The sequence below is a fragment of the Bacillus rossius genome, chromosome 2 (genome assembly GCF_032445375.1).
Source record: "Bacillus rossius redtenbacheri isolate Brsri chromosome 2, Brsri_v3, whole genome shotgun sequence".
NCBI lineage: Eukaryota > Metazoa > Arthropoda > Insecta > Phasmatodea > Bacillidae > Bacillus > Bacillus rossius.
The window spans coordinates 55,045,702-55,065,381 of NC_086331.1; the positions used below are offsets into that span (position 1 = coordinate 55,045,702).

The 19,680-nt window shown below is 36.4% G+C and overlaps 2 protein-coding genes across 3 annotated transcripts in view; one reads left to right on the plus strand and one right to left on the minus strand.

Moving 5' to 3' along the window:
• Positions 1–19,253, minus strand: part of LOC134529294 (glucose dehydrogenase [FAD, quinone]-like) — a 31,675-nt gene extending 12,422 nt beyond the window's left edge. The window contains exon 1 of the mRNA XM_063363201.1: positions 19,210–19,253. The gene's annotated coding sequence lies outside the window, so the exon portion shown is untranslated. The remainder of the gene's footprint in view (positions 1–19,209) is intronic.
• Positions 1–19,680, plus strand: part of LOC134529296 (flotillin-2) — a 413,942-nt gene that overhangs the window by 246,247 nt on the left and 148,015 nt on the right. The gene's annotated exons all lie outside the window — the stretch shown is intronic.

Here is a 19,680-nt window from a genome sequence, read left to right on the forward strand (position 1 = left end):
TGATAAACTTATGAACGTGAGTCATTGAAATAAATTATAAATAAATAAGCTAATATATAAACCATCTTTCCAGCAAAACATATTATGCTTTGCTACAAACATGATCAAATATAAACATGGATATCGTTTTTCATATGGTTAGCTTCTATGATTTGATTAAAAAAATTTCTGGGAACTTCTATCATTCAAGAATAAAATTTTGTGGTAGTGATTACAGCGTATTCATGATTGTCGTAGTCACTAGTGTCATCTTCAATCCATATTGTAATTTTTTATACGTATATAAAGGGAAGAAAAATACTTTCATAGCATGAAGTGCAGCAGGTTTTTATGTTTTTTTTTTGTATAAAACTGGTATTTATTACGAAAAGAATTCGTCTGAATCTGTATTTCGGACTCCATCCCGTTATTGTGTTCCCCGGCATTAATGCAAATATTTAAGTTAATGAATGCATATTTTATATAGGTACTCTTTATACACATCAGGTAGACTAAATTTTTTCATACATTACTAACCATGAAAATAAACAAGAATTAAACGAGAAAAGTTAACTACTGATTTAAAATTTCAGACATACGTAAAGACAAAAAATTGAACGTGAGAAAAATATAAACATACTTAACTGTACACGTACTAAAGTAAACATAAATAGTAAGATAACAGTATACTGCATATATGCAACATGATTTTCTCTGATTCTCTGATCTTAGGTGTTCCTAAAGTATTGTTTTGTGCTGATTCCAGATCAGCAATCCATTTTTTCCTATCACGTACATTTTCTTTTTGCAAATTGATGAAACTCATTGTTTTATTTAAAAATAAATTTTACAAAGGGACTTTTCATTGCAAGAGGAAATTTTATTTGGGTAAGAGGGAATAGTCGGCAACACTTGTTACACCCAGCTGGATTTAGAAGGAAAACAGTAATTCATTGTTTACATGCTGTAGTGTTAGGTTATATTTGAGAAATGAGTTCCCGTAAGTGTTGAAATAACCTAAACGTGTTCTGTTATATTTTTGGTGGTTATGTAACTGCTAATAAAACAAGACGTTAGTAGTTTTGTGAGAAATGTCTATTATGCTTAATTCGACATAAAGCTTGTTGATCAAGACAAAAACTGGGCACCGCACAAGGTATTTAGTACATGTGTCGAGGGACTGAGACTGTGGAAAAATGGTGTAAAAAAATTAATGCTCTTTGCAGTTAAAATGGTTTGGATGGAGCCACAAAATCATATTAACGACTGTTATTTCTCTATGGTTAAAGTTCAAGGTCATGACGCAAAAACTAAGAAGGACATATAATATCCGAACATTCCTTCGGCCTTACGACCAGTTATACATTGTGAATCTCTTCCTATCCCAGTTCCACCTCCCGTTCTCGAAAATGTGCTACAGGAGGAGAGCAGTTAAGAAACTGAATATGATAATGCCGATGATTACAAGTCTGAAGAAAATTCTGCGCCAAAATTATTCACTCAAAATGAACTTAACGTTTTAACTTGTGACTTAAATCTGACAAAGGGTGCTGCTCAATTGCTTGGATCAAGATTGAAAGCAAAAAAATCTTCTACTACCTGGAGTTACGTTCTCTTGATATACGAATCGAGAGGAGGAATTAATACAATTCTTTAAAAAATAATACTCTCTGGTTTATTGTTGTGATATTGAGGGTTTATTGAATTTCTTTAACGCCACAATCCAAGTGAGTAGAGGTTATTTATAGACTCGTCCAAAAGTAGTCTCAAAGGTGCAATTTTACATAATGGAAATTTTTTTGGTGCATTACCCATTGCGCATTTAGTGCATCTCAAGGAAACATATGAAAATCTCAAAGTTCTGCTAAAAAGCGTGAACTATGAAAAACATTCTTGGACAATTTTCTGTGATTTAAAAGTTGTTGGTATGCTACTTGGTCTACAATCTGGCTGTACAAAAATGCCGTGTTTTATTTGTGAATAGGACAGCAGAGCCAAAGAAAAACACTGGAAGCAGACAGACTGGCCCAAAAGAAAAACGCTACAACTCGGTTCACAGAACATAATAAATGTACCAATTGTTCAACAAAGCAAGGTACTATACCTCCTCTTCACATTAAACTCGGATTAATGAAGCAGTTTACTAAAGCACTTCCAAAAGAAGGTGACTACTTTCAGTTTTTGGTAACAAAATTTCCGAAAATATCAAATGCGAAACTGAAAGAAGGGGTCTTTTTGGGACCGCTGATCAGAAAATTAATGAAAGACTGTGTGTTCGAAAGTACTATGAACCCTGTAGAAAAAAAGGTCTGGGTTTCTTTTAAAGAAGTGATGGCTAACTTTTTAGGTAACAAAAAACATCCAAAGTACATAAGAATGGTTAAAGAAATGTTGGAGGATTTCATGAAATTAGGATGTAACATGAGTGTGAAACTTCACTTCTTACATTCACATATTGATTTTTTCCCTGTGAATCTTGGCGATGTCAGTGAAGAACAAGGAGAACGTTTTCACCAAGACATAAAGGACATGGAAAAGAGATACCAGGGAAGTTGGGATGTAAATATGATGGCGGACTACTGTTTCATGCTTAAAAGAGATGGCACTGCTGAAGGAAGACAATCGAGGAAGAGAAGGTTCAACCCACGTCCGACAGATCTTGAAGTGAAATCAGCGAAGACGATGAATTAAATTGTCAGATACCGTTGTGTTTTCGTCACAGTTGTAGAATTTTAAAATGAGTATAACATATTATACTATTGTCCATTGTAATGCAAGTGCATTGCAATTTCAAACTTGGTTATAAAATACACGAATTTGAAATTAAACTCAAATAAATGGTTTACTGTCCAAAAATTTAATTTGCTTATGGGGTTTTATTTACCCTTGGTCTGAACAAGCGTTTTGAGATGCTAAATAGCGCTAACTTCTTTATAATTAAGATTGTAGCACTTAAATGAGATAATAATGTAAATGAACTATCAAAGGTGAGACCATTCAAAAATATTACTCACAAGAGAGAAAATTGGCGAAAACTTACTTTAAGTTTTCAGCACTTTTCTCTCTTGCAACGTAACATTTTTTAATGTTTTCAGTTTTCATAACTCATTTACATTATTATATAAATTATGTGCCACAATCGTCATTATAAACAAGGTATTAAAGAAGTTATGCGCAATTTAGCATCCGAAAACGCTTGTTCAGGCCAGGGGTGTCCTACTGCCCCTAAAAAAAAACTCAAAATTGAATTGTATAAAAACCTTACTGATACAGGACATCAGCATAAACAATACTTCTAAAATCACATTACATTCTCAAATCATCGTTCCAAAAATTTTAAAATGTCGCATAGTGTAATTAATTAAAAATAAAATCTCCATATGGTTTAACTTTTCGGTGACCCTGAAGTAAATACACATTTTGAAATCACAAGCAAAGCATCAAAGCTGTTAATAAGGTAACAAAAAAAATCTTTGGCAAATTAAACTTGTAATAACAGAATCGCTTAAGTTCAGTCTATGATGAAAATAAATGTCGATATGGTTAGTAACTTGTTTGTTTGGTTTTGTGTTCTTTATACGGTTATGCAGATATGATTAAGATGACGGGACTTCCAGGATCATTGTGGGCTCCAAACCACTAGGCCACCGACTCAGGGCTCATGAAGGTTAGTCACACCTGAGTGTAGGGATCACACGCACGACCACGCCTTAGTTATCACAGCCACCGATGTTTATACAAAGAACATATCGTCAAAAGGGGCAATATCGCCATCATTTGGAACTGGCATATAAAAAGTATATTATATTCAGGGTGATTCACGATTGGTTACAATTACTCACAGGGCATATACCTTACATCATTTTGAACAAAATATGTATGGATGTAGGTCGTTTTCTTAATATCAACAGAGTTTTTCGGCAGATTGGAAATGCCTTATAATGAATATCTAATAAAGTTAATTGTTTACGTAAGGACAGAACAAGCAGGTATCAGTATCATGCATGCCGCTACAGTAATCAAAGACAGCGTGTTGCAGACACGTACGTTACATAAGCGCGTAGAATTAGACGGACACGTTTGAAAATCTTTTGTAAGCTTGTTACACGCAATTGTGATGCTCAATTGTAAACAAAATTTTCTGGTATTTATTTACTTCTTATTTTGTTATTAGAGTATTCGTAATTATTCTAACGTTTCTAATGACTCTGTAAATATTGGGAATAAGAACTTTATTGATATAACATATTGTGCTCCAAAAGAGTGCGTGTGTCAGTCTGCGCGGTGTGAAACTTTTCTGTGTGCACGAAGGCCGATTGCATACGCACGGGTTGAAGAATGCGCTTAAGTGCGTGCGGTTACCCAACGCAGTTCAGCGGCTCGTATCGACAGTTTCGTTAGCTGGCACGCTTTGCGGTTGTGTCACCAAGAAAACTGAACTCGCCGCCAGTTCAACCGTGAAATTGTGGTCTGGACATTTTTGCCACTTCGTTTCTTTTAACCTCATTGGCGTCGACACCGGTAAGTACCAACAGATTTCTCAACCCCCCCTCTCACATTTATAATCTATATTAATTGGTATATATATAAATGTTTACTAGCGCTCCCTTCACCACGACGGTACTGTAGGTGTACGGCGAATTACGAAATAAAGTATAAACTCACAAATAAAAAACCCCGTACATCGCACCCTTTCTTCACGTTATTGCAAACCCAGAAGCATTCTCGCGGAACTGCACTTTATGCTTGAAGGTCAGAAAATGCCTTTTTTTTTAATTTTACTTTAAATGTATGTTTTGGATGTGTAACATCTGGCTCTCGGTATACGGCATTTGATAGTAGAAACTTCGTGAATGGAACGGAAGTCGCATGGAACGGAAATGTGTAATCACGGTGCTGCCATGTGTGTTGATGGCGCCAACCAAAGACCACGCTGACAAAATAAAAGTTATTGTACCAAGTGTTATGCATTTTAAAAAGATTGGCGGTATTTTAATAACATTTTTTGTCGAAAACTATGTCCAAAGCCAGGGTTTAGTATTTTTTAAAATCTTTTTCGCTTTTATCGGAACCGTTTAATTTTATATTTTAAAATTTCAGTCTGCTAATAAAATGATTCCGTAGTCGACGTAGCTGCACCGGTAGCGAATTCTAGCAGCAGGTGCGTAAACTGAGTGTTATTTCGCGTCTAGAAATGTATTTGAAAACACTATTTGCGTATTTATCACGCTTGGCATTATTTTAAAGAATTATATGTTAAATTTCGTGTCAGATTTTAGTATTATAAGTCTATTTGCAACATGTGAATACATGACTTTGCTCGTTACCGAGGTTAGATGTTACATATCTCTAACGAGTAATGAAAGACTCGCTAACATTTATTTTTTAATTTGAACTTAATGTTTTGTACCAATTGAACTGGCGTACTTGGGTGCACGCTGGAATTCTTTGCGAGAGGTTTTCTGAGTTTGAGGCCTGGTCAAGGCACGGGTGTAAGTTTGTAGTTGTCTGAATAGTCATAACGCTAGTCAGAATAGATAAAATTGTGGACGTGAAATTTAACCTTGTCAAAAATTAGTCTTTGGCTTGCTGGTAATGAATAATTAACCACGAGAATAATTTTCATAAAATTAAAAAAAAAAAAGCAGGTCGCTGGACTTGCATTCTGATTTCTGTTTCCCATGGTTTCCCGATCACTCCAAAATAATTCTGGTATGCTTCTTTTATATACCATTGCCAATTCCGTCCAATCTACCTGACTTGTACAAAATGTGGCAGAAACACCACCCAGATCTGAAAAATTAAGAAAAAAAAGTGAGCAAGTCTTTCAGTACTAGCCAGAGATGTGTTACATCTAACTGCGGTAACGAGCAAATTTATGTGTTCTCATGTCCCAAATAAACTTATAATACGAAACTCGGACACGAAATATAACGTATAATCCTTCAAGATATTTGCCAATTGTGATAAATACAGTGATCAATAAAATATTCGCTTTTCAAGTACCAATATTTATGGACGTGAACCACACACGTACTTTCTGAACCCGTTGCTAGAATTCGCTGCTTGAATCGTAAACTTTTCTTGCCACCATCGTGCGCAGGCAGCAGCACAAAACTGACGGAAATGTTAAACTATTAGAAACAGCTGCGATAAAAGTGAAAAGACTTAAAAAATCCTAAACCCCGACTTTGGACCTGATTTTCGACAAGGAATATAACTAGAATACTGCCCATCTTGTTAAAACTCACTATAAAGTTATTAATAGACTTAAAATATTAATAACATATTATAACACTCAGTATATGTATGTATATTGTTTTTGCTTAAACGACTGAAATCAGTCTTTAAATACTTCCTACAAACACACCTTAAACTTATTTAGCTGATTCAACATTGTTATGTATAATAATATTATTAAGTTATTAAAAATGTAAAAATAAGTTTATCCAGTCATGAGGTTTGAACAACATAAAAAATTATCCCTTAAGCTTCTCAACTGCAGACACTGCCTTCGCGCTACCGAGACAATAATAACTGTGAAAGAAGACTATGTAATATCAACAGAGTTTTGGCAGTTTTCTTACGTATTTTAAAACTTGTAATAACTTTTACTGTGACTATTTTAGTTTACGAAATATATTACAGGGTAGTTTCACTATCATATAGTTTCATTTGGAACACCAATACATTTAGGTATGTCCCCTAATGTTTACGAAGGTGACTCTATACGGGTTTATGGTTTTACGGGTTTACGGGTTTATTTTGCTGCACGTGGGTCCGCCATCTTGATGATTTCTGCACCGTGGCTACAAATTTCCGTTCATTCGACTTCATTCCATTCACGAAATTACTCCTACCAAATGCCGTGTAGCGAGAGCATGGCAACTGGTGAATCACAAGTTATTACATAACCTGAAAGTGTGTGGAATACAGTTGGTTTCGAAAATGATCTCGACCCGATGGAACCCGTCTTTCACGATACATGTTTGTATTCTCCGTTCACTCTTACCTGAGTTTTGGTATAAACAAAGCCTCTTGTAAACAAACATTTTCATTGGCTGCCGGCCGCCGCGCACATTATTCGTGCGCAAGAAATATTCCCTTGGTTACGTACCATTTGTAAGTATTTTTTATAACAATTGTTGTTATATAGCATTATAGCGTTTCACCATTAATATCCAATACAGTTTAATGTGTCAGCAAGTATTTACTTACAATTATGTTAGCAGACGCCGTGTGTACAGTTGATGCCCGGCGCAACAGTTGTATTTCAGATTCGCGCGCGCACGGTTTGTTATGGCTGACGCCGGACCGAGTTTTGTAAAGCACAAAACGGGAAAGCCTTTGAAAAGTGCACAGAAAATGATTGTGTTGAATGTTTTTAAAACATTTTCAGACACATATCCGGATTGTCGTGTGAACGATATCGCGAGTTTAACTGCGGAATTTACGGGTGTTTCGAAGAGCAGTGTGCTTCGTGCAAGGAAAGAATTACAGGACACTGGGACATTAACATCTCCCGGGAAGAAAAGGAAACGTGAGTATCCTGTTATCAAAACTTGTGATGATTTTTTGAAGACGGCTATTAGTCGTAAAGTGCATAGTTCTTTCTTCGCAAATGAACCACCTACGCTGAACAAAGTGCTACGGTGCTTCCTGTTGTATTACTTTTCCGTTATTTTATTAGCACGGACTGTACTGAAGTGTGTGTTGCAACTAGTGCTTGGCGCGCAAGATGAATTCAGCCTATCACTTGCTGACGCGGCGCAGTGATACGACGGTGTTTGTTTATTTCAAAACTCAGCTAAGAGTGAACGGAGAATAGTAATTTATTTACGTTTCGCTTTCTTCGACGGGTCATTTCAGGCTCCATCGCGGACAGCAATATACGTTGGCTTCAGGAGCCGACGTGTCACTGTTCGGTGCGCTAATGCGGAGTTTGGTGTTAGAGTCCACTCATTTCTTGACGAGACAGGGTGACCGGTTTGCAGTAACGTCTGATCGGTGTGTGGCGATGCTATGGAACTTCTTGTGGTTTCAGTATGATTAGCGATACCAAATTTATATCATTGCATTATTTATGTTCAACTATGATCTAAACAACCGAAACTCACATAACATGCAAGCAACCCCAAATGTGTGGCTTTGTTACCGCGAGTAGATCAATGGACATTTTGTGAGAACTGTTTCCAGGACTTGTGATCTCCTTACAAGGCAGTGTGACTTCTTATTTTCTTTGGAGCCCTATGAAAGCTGAGGTCTACAAACATCGACGAAAAACCATTAATGAACTGAAGCTTTTTCACGCCAAGAGGGTTTTCGCGGTTACGCCGGACATCAATTACAAATATTTATCGCAAATAACGGCTACCGTTTGGTTAAAATAATTTTCAGAACCTGTTAAAAAAAAATGTGTGCGTGGAGTCCACGTACGACAGAAGTGTATCTTATTGCTTATTAGTTATGGTTAGAGATTAGTTACTAATATTTTTAATAGAACAAGATATATTTGATAATAGTAAGGACGCGGGTATGATCTTAAATGAAATGACTCTTTTCCACACGACTAAATAAATTGTAGGTTCTTTGAATAAAAGAAATGTACTGTATTTTTTTCTCGTACATTTAAAACAAACTTTGATTTTGAATAATTCTTAAAAACTTAAAGCTTGCCGATAATTAGGTAGTTTATGCAGCTTAACTAATTGTCAAAAAGGACGTGTGTAGTCTGAGGTAGGTATCTGGAATGTGAAAGTGAATATGGCATACAAATAGGACCTAGCTCAATGCTACTTTGTTGAGCCACAGTCACCCACAGCTACACTCCGATCGAGAAATATTCACGCCTCTTAGTTGAACTTAACATATTTACACACTCGTGGGCTCGTAACTATAATACGGTGTGTGATTTAGTTAATCAAATAATTTGTAACAAATTATTACACATGTCAAACTAAAGCATGAAAAGCATTATACCAGAAGAAATATTTAGTTACACAGCTAAAACAATAATCATATAACACTGTTTAATAATACTTACATGAAATAACAATATTTTCTTTCGAATATGGCCCGTGTCACGGTGCACAACAATAAGCTCAAACCCCGTTGTGTTGCCCTCTGCCTAAATACTCCCTAAAGTCGGAATGGCGTAAGGCGCAGGCGGGTTCCTACCGCCGTGACCCGCCTATCCCTGCAGCATGGCAGGGTTCAACCTGAGCCGCAGCCACCACGTGGAGCCTGCTCAAGGCTGCTCCAGCGATCACCGACCGCGCCAACGGCCCCGGAATGGGGATAGCGTGACGTCCACCTCCAAGAAATAACCGCGCACATGAAAGTGCGCAAGTACACAAGTGCGCGAGAGCGCAAGAGCGGGAGAGAGCACGAGAGTAAGAGAGCGAGAGAGCAAGAGAGCAAGAGAGCAAGAGAGCAAGAGAGCAAGAGAGCAAGAGAGCAAGAGCTCAAGTATTCTGCATATTTCTACCTTTCCCTGCCGTCTCATCTATCGGTTCCCCCACCCCGTACCTAACTATTCTCCTCCTCTCCCGGTTCCCCCACCACATAACCTAGCTATTTCCCCTCATGCGATCGGAATTTTCGTACTGCTCGAAAATTGTTACCCTGTCAGCAAAGAAGTTTCACTTCAAAAACTGTATACAACGCAACTTCAGGTTTTGTATTAAAACGTTGATTAGCAGTTACTGTGGAGTGTTTTAATATTATTTCATATTCGGGCGGGATGACCTTGACCCAGATACGGCAGCGCAGTCGTCAGCGATGGAAACTCTGTGCTTGGAAATTAGGGAAGGAACGGGCCTTGGCTTACAGTGAGACACTATCCCATAGTTCGTCTGAAGCTGGTTTCAGAAAGCTGTGGTGGTAGTATTATTTCATAGGTCCTGCGCTTGGGTTCTGGGTGTGGTGTCGGTGTACGCCATCTTGGATTGTGATGTCACTGCGGCCATCTTGGATGATCATGACCTTGAACTTTAAAATTTGCCAAACATTTCAAAAAAGACTGAAAATTTGCCAAACATTCGCCAAAATTCGCCAGAATGTCCAATTTTTAGAAAACAATTAAGCCAGGTTTTTTTTTAATCAGTAGAATTAAAACTTCCCAATTTTTAGGGAAAAAAATTACTCGTTTAGAGGGAAATTTTCCCATTTCTTACCTTTACAAAAATTCAGAAGGCTTGAAAATTCCCCAAAGCGACTTAGATTCCCCATAAACAAGCCACCCTTAGCCACCGAGGTCATGACCTCATCCATTAGGATGTCATGGCTCTCATTATGAATTGTGATGTAACCATTGCCATTATCTTTACGGTCGCCATCTTGGATATTCGTAATTATTAATCTATTAAATCAAAATTATTTTTTAACTAAAAAATATATATGTAATAAAATTCATAAAAACTGATTCTGCCATTTTGAAATTATGATGTCACATCCATCATCTTTAAAATCCTTAATTATTATCAGAAAAAAATAAGGAAAAGTAAAAAAATAATGAAACTAAGTTATTTTATTACAATTTTGATAATATTTTAATAAAAAAGCCATTTATGTCATGGAGCTCCTAGTTTTCGGTTCGAACCCAATGAAAGCAAAAAAATTACAATGGATCCTTCTTCCATGGAAGACATGGGCAAACTGACCTCCCACCGCTAATATCAAGGAATATATTATGGCACTAGTATTATGTCATGTCTGCCATTTTGAATCTGCCATTTTTTTCGTCTGCTGGAGGCAGCCATCTTTATTATCAGTACTTGCCACGAGAAGCGATAGTGTCGCATAGTACACATGTTTTCTGTTAGAGAGTGCTGCTGCCATCTTGTTTTTGGTACTCCATACAACGAGCGCTAGTGTCGAGTAGTACACTTGTCATCTACCAAAGTGTGCTGCTGCCATATTGGTTTATTTTTTACCCGAGAGAGTGTAGTAGTATTTATTGTCGTGGCGACCGCTGTATTTTCGGCCATCTTGGCCACCAAATTGGAAATTCGTAATTATTTATCTAGAAATTTGGAAAAAATTCCAAATTCTTCAAAAAATCATTATATAATGAACTGATTGATTCGATATATTCATGATCTTGTTTCGATATATGATCAATGCAAAAACATTAATTTAATAAAAAAGAGTATTAATTTCCATAAATACTGTGTAAAATCCTCAAAGAAGCTCAGATTCCTCTAGTAACAGCCTCCAGTAAGCCGATGATCACATATTAACCACCATCTTGAAAATCTGTAATTATTAGCAATAAATTCGGGAAATATTCCAAAACACATCAAAAAAATTCACTCATTTAAACATTGGTTGATCCGATTTTTTAAAGTTCTTGTTTCGATCCTTGCTCGAAGCAAAAAATGTAATTTCAGGTAAAAATATTTATTTAAATGTTATGAACAATCCTAAAAGTTGCCTATTTTCCTAGTCTACCAGCAGCCAGCAAGCTGCTATCATAAATCTTTGCCGTGTATATAATGATCTAGATATCCAGGAAAAAGTTTTAAAAATCATTAAAAATATCTTCTGTTAATGTAATGATTGACTCAATATACTTTTCGTACTTGATTCGATTCCGGCCAGTGATAAGAGTAACTAAAGCTTAAAATAACTTTTAAATTTTGTTTCCCATTACCTCTCGAAGAGTTTATTAATCATTCTCTCTACAAAAAACGACTCTATACAAGATAGCTATCTGACGAAATAAATACGTTGTCCTTGCGCCTACCACGGAAGCCTAATTTTTCGATACTTGGAATACCTTCCAACAAGGTCAAGTACAATTTTAGGCGTATAGACCAAGTGCCTTAAGACCAAAAGGCCTGCTTTCCTTCTTCCTTGACACTTGTTATATATTTCAAACAAATATAATTTATTTCAAACAGATAAGACAAAGACTCTGAATATTGTCAGGCCTGCAGTATTGATAAAATCAATTACAAGTAAATATACTAACATAGCATGTATTACGCTTACTAAAGAACCAACAATCCCTTAGTTTTTTTTATCAAGACCATGAGGTTTTGAAACTGTAAATAATCAGAGCTGACTACAGACTTGACTATGCACATTGAACGACACGACACTCAATCAACAAAAGAAAAGTTTACGTAATTTTTCGCCTGATCACAATCAGTAATGTTTTGTTTAAAGTATTAATGAAAGAAATGTTTTTTTTTTTCAGAGTGGCAGTGTTATTCACGTAATGTTAAAAATGATCGATCACAATCTAAACAGTGGCTTCATTTTCCAGTAAAACATTTTATAGTTATGTATGTTATTTAAATATGTTTTGATGACAATGTGTATTGTAATACATCCGTTAACTAGCTAGATAGACTGACGAAACAAGTAAAATATGTTGGTGGGTCAGGGACAACAAGGACAGCTCGGGGAAATTGGCTGACGTCAAAGTGTGGGAACGCTGAAATTCGAACCCAGGTGATCAATCGGTATTTGGTTTTCGGTTTTAAAAAAATGCATTTGTATGGAGATTTTACACTTGTGTCAAATTTTTCTTCTTGGTTACAGGACGGGTTGTGAGTTGTTTCATCAACTCCATACTACGGAAGCCGATGACAAACCACTGAAAAATGATCCTGCTAAGTCAGCTCGGTGCGCCGCTATCGTCTCTCCGCTGATGTGGAACCGAACTCACTTGCGAGCTGATCACTTCATGATCTCTCTTAAGCACAATTTTCGCCAACAGAGAGTTAGGAATTCCATCTAGTTAAATTTATTAAAACATCTTTATCAGCTGTCATTTACATATAACTGTTCAGCTTATCCCGATTTTGTCGGTCTACCGAGTTTTCACACGCCATGTCTTCTTTCCATCAGTACTGTTAGTTAAGTGCTATTTCTGTAAATTTAACACTACAGCTCTTGCATTAGTTGTTCTGTCACAAATACATTCAACGGATATTTGCTAAGTGTAATATAATGGTTGTAAAATGTCGCACAAGTGATAATAATTACGAACACTTGCGCGAAATTGTATACCCAACATATTACACTTGGTAAATATCCATTGAAAATATTTGTGACAGCACAACGATTGCAAGAAAGCTATAGTGTAAAATTACATAAATAGCCCTTAACTAATAGTGAGTGATGAGAAAATTAAAATAAAACGCAACATGAAGCGTGAAACCCAGCCTTAAATGTATAGTTTTGTCAGATAAAGCGTGTTTATCGAGATACATGTGTATGAGGATGATAAGTCATATTGCTTGACTGCGAGCTAAGTGGTGAGATAGCGGCGCGTGGGTGGGAAATGCGTCGACCTGAGGTTCTCACATCAAGATGATTCTGCAGGCATGTGTCATTGCCTTCTGCAGTACGGATTCGAAGGTATAACCTTACACCCAGTCCTCAACCCAGAAAGGACATTTTCCTGCGAGTGAAAAATACCAATTCTGGCCGGAAATCGGAACTATACGAAACGGTTGGAGATGTAATTCCTAGACACTGACTCCGAATGTGTAAAAAATGATTTTTTTTGTTGTTCAGTGATGTACAGTTTGACCTTATTGGTTACTTAGAAGAGTTGCCACGATTTCGAAGTGTCTGACGAAATGTATTTTAAAATTCCTCCTGTGAATGTTGGTCATGGTAAAACAACTGTCTCTAGATGGTTGTAGTGAATTACTTTTCGGAATCATCGTAGAACCTAGTGACAGCAACGCTAGTACCAGGATTACATTCCAAACGAAACGAGTGGTGCCAGGGCGACAAGTGCTTCTGTCAGAGAAGTAGCAAGTCTGCACAGTTTTTTATTCTTTTACCTGCCGCGGTGAAAGTATATCATGACTGGCAATTTGGCTGCAAAAAAGTACCAGTGTGCACGAAAACTGCCGAGAAGAAGGGGAAAAAAAACTCGTGAGACGTGTACAATATATTATGAGACTAAACTGGTGGCTGCTTTCTACCTGGCCAAGTTACCGCAGAGTACAGCACAGGCCGAACGAGACGATTCACGCAACGGATATCTAGGTTTGCACCCTAAAAGGAAAATGCAATTTCGCTTCGCCATCGTGAATGCCCGTCATGGGCTGTTTTCAGGCTGTGTTTTGCAGGAAACGAGTTTTAAAACAATTTCTTGGACATACAACATTGCTTGTTTACTCTGGTTGTCATAGAAAAACTTCAAGAATGGACAACAAAGATGAATATACATAAACACACAAAGAACAAGCCAATATCAGCCGATGTCAAATGTTACTTTCTTAGACAGCACAGAGATTCCCGTGGAAGGAATCTAGTCATTTCTCTGTGCTGTCTAGGCATGTAACATTTGACATCGGCTAATGTTGTCTTGTTTCCCGTGGTTTTTATGTATTCATTTTTGTCGTCCATTCTTGAGGTTTTTCTATAACAACCAGTGTAATCCAGCAATGGCGTTTGTCCATTAAATTATTTCAAGTTATGATTCCCCAATGTAAGAATCATTCAAATAACGTATCCTGATTTTGATTTTACATGGTTCTCCAAAATCCTTCCCGGTGAGTGTTGGCATGATTTCTTGCCGAGGTACCAAGGCTGATTTATTTCCGATTTCCCACATTGTGTTGTTTGTGTTCCCTTCTTTAATGACCCGGCTGTCGATGAATAAAATAAAACTAGTACATGTGTAACAAAAATGAAGCAGGGGTTACAGTTATAGTTACCTAAGAAAGTTCAATGGTAGGACAGGTTATTTGTCTTTGATACGTGGTCGAAAAGACGTGTCATTTGGTGTGTCTACACTACCCTTCCTCTAATTTCGTTCACGGCTGCATTTTGTCACCTTTGTATCGTGAGGTATTATTTCATGAAACCTTCAGGAATTATGACACTGAAGAGTTGCATTCTAAGGGCCCGTTTCTTTCTTTTTCTTTTGCATGATGCTTAATTTAGATTTTTCGTTATTGTGCAAAAAGCATAATACTATTATTCCTGTATTTTTAGTATTATTTGAAATATGACCCATGATAACTCATACTGTAAATTCACTGATTCGTAATTTTTATTTATTACAAAATTTAAATAAATATATCGCAAACGGAACGATGACGTCTCAACGTTTTAAAATTCTTTTTTGCGGTCACATAGTATGCGAACCCACTTATTGGATCTCCATGATATGCACCCAACATGTGTATTTGTACTTGCGTTTACACTCCTCCATTTTTTGAAATATGACTTTGCCAACTGTATGCCAAAACAATATAAGCGATTGAAATTCGTTACATTTTTTAGCGTTTTATAATCTACAAAAATGACAGCAGGGAAATCAAATAGTTTACGAACTTTTTACTGAGAATGAGGTGATTTTAAAGGTCGTGAACTTTACACTTAACACTTCATTGAAACTTGACCCTAACACTTATTTCTTATACAGACTGCCTCAAAATTGACTTGATGTAAGTTTTTGGACATACGCCATTGCTAAGAACTTTTTCTGTTGAAGAAAAACTAATAAATAAAATAAATAAATAAAAATACCCAAAAAAGACAAAAAAAAACACAAAATTAAGCAAACAGTTGCTGTTGTCAACAAGGATATGAACACCACAAAATATTCCGAAACAGGAATATGGTCAACAAACAAAGAAAAACAAAGAAAAATGTACTAAGAGAACGGGGGGGGGGGGGGGGGGGGGGGGGGGGGAAACACAAATGATGACAACACAAAAATATTGAACCCAAAATAATTCAGCACAACAGTTGAAACGAGACAAAAAAACACGACAAAACGAAAAGACAAACAAATACAATAGTTTTACCAAAACAGAAACAAGCGACGTTTCGGGAACTGCTATCTGCTCCCGTCCTCAGGCAGAGACGCACATGGTACGGAAACACAGGTGCGACTCAACTTTTCAACCCTGTGTCATTTTACTTCTCCTCCATCTTGGAAGTGTTAAACACAACTCAAAAAATAAAAGTATGTGAGCCATCCATACAAATCTGTTTTAAATTGTATCTTGTAAGTTGTGACCTAAGTAACTGCATCTCGTCTTCAGCCAAACATTCGTTTACATGCTTTCTTCTCGGACAAAAAATAAAAAAAAGGGGGGGGGGGATCGTAAAACTGTTATTTAAAATACATCCAGGTACAACCAGTGACTAAAATACTATTTTCCTTTACAATCTTCAAATACTACACACTCGTATGTTGTGAATGAAAATTATATCCCTATGTAATTAGCTTTTTAAAATCTATTCTAACGCTAAAAATATACCTTAAAGTATAGCGAAATGCGGGGAGAAAATTTAAACATGAAAATCAAGAATTATTATGAAATTCAAATGGATCTTCGAGAACAATCATTGAAACTCTTTGATAAAATTCAAAACTGAAATAAAACAGGAAATGTTTAAAAATCTGGAAAATACGGGGTATGGTTATCGTTTTATTTTCGTGTTCTCTCGTTATTATTTACTGACCATCTAAAATTTCACTGATAAGTATGCAGTTTTTTTTAATTGTTTTCGAAAACGTTTTGGAAATACCGTTATGAATTTAATTATTTCGAGGAAAACCATGAAACGTGTTGTAAGATACAATTTCGAGGTGTAAGAGAGATGACTCAAAAATGTTTATTTAAAATTTTTAGCGAATAATATTCCTAAAAAAAAACTTTACGTACATTTTAAAAATTATAGGGTGCATTTTTTCGCCATGATTAACTTTTTGGCTGCCAACTCGAAATGAGAACCAAACGGATTGCAGTATTGAAACTTTTCAAGTTGAAAGACAATACATCTGGCTACTTCGTAACAATATTAACATTTGTCGTGGAGAAATCTATGTCTCTTTATTTCTGTGTCGAATTTCTTAAAAAGTTTTAGAATTGTGACATCTTATATATATTATTTCTCTTGCCTATTTTTCTGTCGGTCCGCGAGATCTTCCTTATTCCTTAATCAAATTTCATGATGTACCCCTCATTTTAAAGCTTATCGTACCGGCTAATGACGAAAAATAGACACACGGTCTAAAAATGTACCGCTTCTCTTAAATTTGAGATTTAAAGTCATCTAAGAAGAGGTTCTTTAATGGATGCGTCGATTTTTCGATAGATATAGAATCGGATACGAAAAATATCGAATCGGATTCTAAAAATATCGAATCGGATATCCACTTGAAACATCAGCGTTTACATATTTTTTTTAAATAGCACTTCCGTCATAATAAACAGAACATATGATAAAGTAATCTTAGAGGATCCTTAAACTTAACCAAAAAATTCCATCAAAAAACCACTTACCAAAACTTCTGGCACGTCAGACTTTTCTTATATGTAATTACTTTTGAAATCACTGTTGATATTTTGTATAACAAACATAACCTACAAACATAACTCATAATTCAGGATGGTCTGTTGGTAGACAACATCTTTCTGTTCATGCTACCATACTGAGAACAACAAAAAAAGAGAGATAGCGCAGCTTTCGCCATATTAAAGAGTATCAAAAAGTGGTAAACATTATCGATGGCATGGATGTTGTAACACAGATTTCTCGCTAATATACTGTAAATAAACCCGAAGAAAACCAAATAGTATGAAGAATTATGTTCGCTGGTTTTAGCATTAAAACAAGATAGTTACTAGTAGGTGTTCATTATTAAATATGTATGAGCATATGTCTCATAGTTGTTATTCGTTTAGCTTTTTTTAAAATGTTCAAACGGTTTTTAAATAGTTCAATAGTTTACTATTTTCGGCAAAAAATGAATATCATTTTATGCTCTCCAAGCAGATGAGTCAACCGGAATCGAACGTTCGAGATACATTCTATTACTCGTAGTGACCTGTAAATAGGTTTACAATAACTGGTTATAATGGTGCATGCGTAAACCCTGACCTTACATATATAGAGAATGAGTCTGAATTTCGGCTGTAGGTTCATTACGACAAAATAAGTTTGGAAACCTTGGTTTAAATTTCTTCCCAGGTCTGGCATACGTCTTTGAAGTTGGGGTTGAATTACATTTTTATTTTAAATAATATATAAATTATTTAATTTGGGATAGGTACTGAGCGTCCGATTTAATTAAACATAAAACAGACGCTCAGAGTTCCATCTTAAATACTTGCTCTATTAATTACAATAACAATTTTTTTCAGCTCCAATTCAAAATTGTATACCAGACTTCGTAAGCATTTTACACTAAAAGTCATACTAGTCGACCCGTGCGGAATTCCGCACTGCGCACCAAATCGTTTTGTGTGGCATTCCATTCTTTAAAAATTTGGGAAAAATGACATTTTGAAGAAGAATGTAAAAAGTAAACGGGTGTTGGTACATAAGAAGACATGCAATCGAACACATCAGTACAAATAGCTGTTACACATTTTTTTTACAGAAGTATTATATTCAAACATACCAATTATAAACGCGTTTACAAAACCTCTTTAAATACAATGTTGGAAGTGATGATGTGATCATCGTTCACTTTTTTGTTGTACGTATATTCAATACTAACTGATGCTATGAGAAGTAAATGTAAGAGGTTATGTTTGTGATACAAAATGTCAACAGTAATTTCAAAAGTACTTACTCATAAGAAAAGTCTGACGTGCCAGAAGTTTTGGTTAAGTGGTTTTTTGATGGAATTTTTTGGTTAAGTTGAAGGATCCTCTAAGATTTCTTTATCATAAGTTCTGTTTATTATGACGGAAATGCAGTTTGAAAAAGAAATATATAAACGCTGATGTTTCAAGTGGATATCTGATTCGATATGTATCGAGCCGATTTGATATCAATCGAAAAATCGACGCATCAATTATAGGACCTCTTTTTAGATGATATTAAATCTCAAATTTAAGAGAAGCGGTACATTTTTAGACCTCTATTTTTCGTCATTAGCCGGCGCGATAAGCTTTAAAATGAGGGGTACATCATGAAATTTGATAAAGGAATAAGGAAGATCTCGCGGACCGACGGAAAAACAGGCTAGAGAAATAATATATAAGACAGATGTTTTCAACTTATTTTGTCGTGATGAACCTGTAGCCGAAGTCTGTAGGTCGAATTCAGACTTACCTTGTATATATGCACAACTCGAATATACTAAGCCCGATTTATATGTTATAACGTTTCAAAATATGTAGTATTTTTGTTGCACTCCACTTTTAATACTGGAATCCCGATTTATAAGGTATGTTCACGTAAAAAGAAATTGAATTAAACGCAATTATAGTTAAGTGTGAAATAACCCACCTGCGAGTTGGTCGGGCGGCGGCGGAGCCCTCGGTGGACGGCGTGCGACAACTGCGGTCTCCGGGGGACTCCGCGAGGGACGGCGGGCCGCGCCCCACCCCGCCCCACCCCGCCCGGCCCCCGTCGCGGTCCGCAGACCTGCCTGTCCGTCCGTCTGTCCGTCTGTCCGTCTGTCCGTCTGTCCGTCCCCCCGCGAGCGCTCCTCCCGATCGGAACAAACGGGAAAGTTGGAACAGTTTTGCGCAAGAGGGTCAAGACCAGTGGTGTACTCGGGATTCATCCAAGGAGGGACACTATAATGAGACGCAGTCATGCAGTCATAAACCAGCCACAAAAAAAAAAAAAAACTCGGTCCATAGCAATTTTCACAAAGCCTCTGTTTTACACGTAAACAGCCACGTAATTTGTCATCATTATTTTCCATGAAGATTCCTTTTCAAAGTAATTGACACGTTATTAAGAGGATCAGGC